Below are 4,870 nucleotides of genomic sequence, written 5' to 3' on the forward strand. Positions count from 1 at the left end.
AACTACTTCTGTAATTACCACTGTAACACAGATGTTGTTGTTCAGTCACTCAGTTATGTCTGACTCTTTGTGATCCCATGGACTGCAGCACACCAGGCCTCCCTGTCCCTCACCATCTCCTGAAATTTGCCCAAGGATATGTCCATTGCATCAGTAATGCTATCCAGCCATCTCATCCTCTGATGCCCTCTTCTTATGCCCTCAATCTTTCCTAGCATCAGGGACTTTTTCAATGAGTTGGCTATTTGCATCAGGTGACCAAAATACTGGAGCTTCTTCAGCTTCAGCATCAGTCCTTTCAATGAATATTCAGGGTTGATTTCCTTTAAGACTAACTGGTTTCATCTCCTTGCAATCCAAGGGACTCTCACGTGTCTTCTCCAGCACCACAGTTCAAAGGCATCAATTCTTTGGCACTCTACCTTCTTTACAGCCCAGCTCTCCCAACCGTTCATGACCACTGGGAAGATCACAGCCTTGACTACACAGGTCTTTGTCAGAAGAGTAATGTTTCTGCTTTGCAACACACTGTCTAGATTTGTCATAGATTTCTTGCCAAGAAGCAATCATCTTCTGATTTCATGGCTGCAGTCTCCATCCACAGTGATTTTAGAGAGCAAGAAGAGGAAATCTGTCACTTCTTCCACCGTTTCCCCTTCTATTTGTCATGAAGTAATGGGGCCGGATGCCATGATCTTAGTTTTTTTAATATTTAGTTTTAAGCAGGCTCTTTCACTCTCTTCCTCCACCCTCATCAAGAGGCTCTTTATTTCCTCTTTGCTTTCTGCCATTGGAGTAGTATCATCTGCATATCTGAGGTTGTTGATGCTTCTCCCATGTATCTTACTTTCAGTTTGTAACTCATCCAGCCTGGCATTTCTCATGATGTGCTCCGCATATAGGTTAAACAAACAGGGTGACAGCAGGCAGCCCTGTCGTGCTCCTGAGCCAATCAGCTCTTCCATACAGGATTCTAACTGTTGCTTCTTGACACACATACAGGTTTCTTAGGAAACAGATAAGATGGTCTGGTAATCCCATCTTCTAGAGCTCTCCACAGTTTGTTATGATCCACACAGTCAAAGGCTTTAGCATAATCGATTAAACAGAGGTAGATGTTTCTCTGGAATTCCCGTGCCTTCTCTATGATCCAGCAAATGTTGACAATTTGACCTCTTGTTCCTCTGCCTTTTCTAAATCCAGCTTGGATATCTGGAAGTTCCTGATTTGCATAATGCTGAAGCCTAGCATGCAAGATTTTAAGCATGACCTTACTAGCATGGGAGATGAGTGCAACTTGGGAATTGGGATGAGGACTGACCTTTTCCAGTCCTGTGCTCACTACTGGGTCTTCCAAATAGCTGACACTTAAATGAGCATCTACCACTTCAACTTAGTCCACCTTCAGCCTTAGGGCTTCAGGAGCATCCAAGAAATCAACAGTAAAATCACAGTCCAAGTCTATGAGACCCAGGTGAAATTAATATTTGAGTTGATCCAGAGTATTGACTTAGGTTTGGGGCCTCTTTCACACATTCACAAACTGTGAGGTTGAAGAGCCAACTGGATTAGGGGTACCTCACCTTGGGACAGGACTAACCTAAAAGGGAAAGCTTATGTTGATGAAACTGTTGGTCAAAACCTCACTGTAATGCTTTGCCTACCTGCTTACCTCTAAACTCATCCAAGAACAGGATCAGGAGGTGACGGAGGGCAGCAGGAATCTGGTTCTCCCTCCATCCGACTTCTCCACCCCTCAGGTGAGTAGCTTTCTGCCCTCCCACCCCCATCTTAGAAGGTATCTGGCTTCTTTGCTTTATGCTGGTTATTTAACTACTCCACCCTCCAGGTCTGACTTACCAAATGCAGGTTTGAAAAATTTGAACCAGCTTTTACCTGTTGAAAGTGTTTAATTCAGGGCATTCTTGATGGGTGGCTTTCTCTAGGGCTTGTATATTTCCTTTTGCTGTAAATTCCTCTTCTCTTTTGCGCTCCTCTCTTCCTAGATTATTTAGTTATCTCTTTGTTGGTCCTTTCCCACTCCCCATTCCATCTCCGATTCTCCAATTTATTTTACATCCAGAGCAAACTGTGACGCTACCTCAATTGTTACAACAATCAGTCAAATAAAGTGTTCTGTGCAGCCAAAATGGAAAACGAAGGAAGAAGAAATGAATACTTAAAAGAGGACCCTGAGTTTAAGATCCGACCTCAGACTCTGCTGGCAATTTGACTGCAGCCTTGTGAGCCCTGGCCCTGGGTAGAGCACCCAGACAAACCATACCTAGACTTTGAACTATGGAAAATGAGATAATTAGTGAGTGTCATTTTAATTCCCCAAATTTGTGGTAATTTGTTATGCAGCAATAGAAACCCAAAGCAATATAATTTCTAAATCACACCCAAATTAATCTATAAATTTAACAAAATTCCAATAATAATCCTAGCAGCTTTTTAAAAAATTAAAGTTAGCAAGCTAATTCTAAAACTTTATTAAGAAAATGCAAAAAAATGAGTCAAAGAAATCTTGAAGAAGAATAAAGCTGGATTACTTATATTCTTAGACATCAATACATAAATCTACAGAAATATTGGTGCAAGGATAGATATACAAATTAAAGAAACACAACAGAGAGTTCTCAGATTCACATGTGTGTGCTCATTGAAATCCCAGTTTACTCAGTGGTAAAGGATACATCTGCCAATGTAGGAAACACAAGAGGCATGGGTTCCGTCCCTGGGTCAGGAAGAGCCTCTGGAGAAGAAAATGGCAACCCAGCCCAGTATCTTTGCCTGGGAAGTACCATGGAGAGAGGAGTCTGGTGGGTTGCAATTCATGGGGTCACAAAGAGTTGGATATGACTGAGGACGCATGCACGATGATGCAATGTTCATGTTTGGTGATAAGAACGTCACTGAAGTTGTGTTGTACAAAAATAGTCTTTTCAATAAATGGTGCTGGGTCAGTTGAATATTCATAAATAACATGGATAAACCTTGACCCATAAAAATTTAATTTGAGATGGATCATAGATATAAAATGATCATAATAAACCTTCCAAAACAAAATATAGGAGGTCTTCAAGTGCTTGAGGTACTCAGATATCCCTGAAACAGTTCACAAAAATCAAATGATGAAACAAAAAAAATGATAAGTTTGTTTTTATGAAATTAACAACACCTGTTCCACAAAGGACACTGTTATGAGGGTGGAGAGATAACCCACTGGATGGAACAAGATAACTGCCTCACATACATCCGTCAGAAAACTTGTCTTCAAAATATGTATACCTCTTATTCAGTAGAAATCAATCAATAAGATTAAGAAAATCAATCAGTAAGAAAACCACAGATCATGATTTTATAAATGGGGAAAAGGTAAAGGCTTACAAAGAGAGGAGATTCAAGTGACCCAAAATATGAAATCATGTTCAGTGTCATTATTCATCAGCAAAATGAAAATTAAAAATATGGTGAGGTATCACTGCACAGAAATTGGAATTGTTAAAATTAGAAAATTAATATACCAAATGCTTCCTTCTTTAAAAGAACTTGGATATGAGATAAACATCAGATTCTTGATTTGAGATTCAGTTTAAATTGATAATGCAGGCTCTTTTAGGGTCTTATTAAAATTCATTTATTTTTAATTGGAGGATAACTGCTTTACAATATTGTGTTGGTTTCTGCCATATATCAACAGGAATCAGCCATAAATATATGTATGTCCCCTCCCTCTTGAAACTTCCTCATACCTGCCACCCCATGCCACCACTCCAGGTTGTCACAGAGCACCGGATTTGAGCTCCCTGCATCATACAGAAAATTTCCACTGGCTATCTAATTTTATAGGTATATTACAGCATATATTTGTATGTATAATATAATATATATAGTATACATATATTTGTATGTATATAATACATACATATATTTAATGTATATAATACATACATATATTTAATGTATATAATATATACATATATTTAATGTATATAATATATACATATATTATTTATATATTATATAAAATGTATACATATTTGTATGTATATAATATATACATGTAATATATTATATGTACTATAATATTTATAGTCCACATATGTTAGAGTGTATATTTCAATGCTACTTTCTCAATTTGTCTCCTTCCCCAGCTGTGTTCATAAGTCTGTTTTCTATGTCTAATGCAGGGCTTTATTCTTTCTTTTACTGCACATGTTAATATTCTCAGGGAACATTACAGATACTAACTAGTAAGCCTTTGGGAAGAAAATCTGTGGTTCTTCATGTTAACAAAGAAAACTATGGTATTCTTCAGTACACTGGGGAGAAAGCACAAACAAGAAAGAAGAGAGGGGTTCATAGACAGCTTCTGAGCAGAACTCAATTACAGCATATATTACTCTCTATGAAATGATGTGAAGAAACTTCTAGAGACATCATGTCCAGGAAACTGATAATTGCACTTCTGTGCTTTGTTTGCCTTTATAGTCTTTCTTCAATTGTTTTCTTGCAGAAATAACTAAAAAATAATAAGTATAATGGCAGAATACTTGCAGACAGCAATGTAGCATTATTGCAGTGTCCTACAAACTTTGCTAATTATGTGATCTGAGCTAGTATAAGAATTTTAACTATAATTTCTGATGGAAGTTTCTATTCCAAGATAAGTTTATAACAATATTAGGATGGTTCCTTTGAATCAAATTAGGAGAAACTGAATGAGGAAAACCACACTACAGAGGAAAACAAGTGTGCTGTGCAGTTAAACACAATTAAATAACTTGAAATAATTCATACATTTTCCACACTCATCACTAAAGCACTTGCTCAGACCCTTAGACATAAAATGAAGGACGCTACCTTA

The sequence above is a fragment of the Cervus elaphus genome, chromosome 3 (genome assembly GCF_910594005.1).
Source record: "Cervus elaphus chromosome 3, mCerEla1.1, whole genome shotgun sequence".
Taxonomy (NCBI): Eukaryota; Metazoa; Chordata; class Mammalia; order Artiodactyla; family Cervidae; genus Cervus; species Cervus elaphus.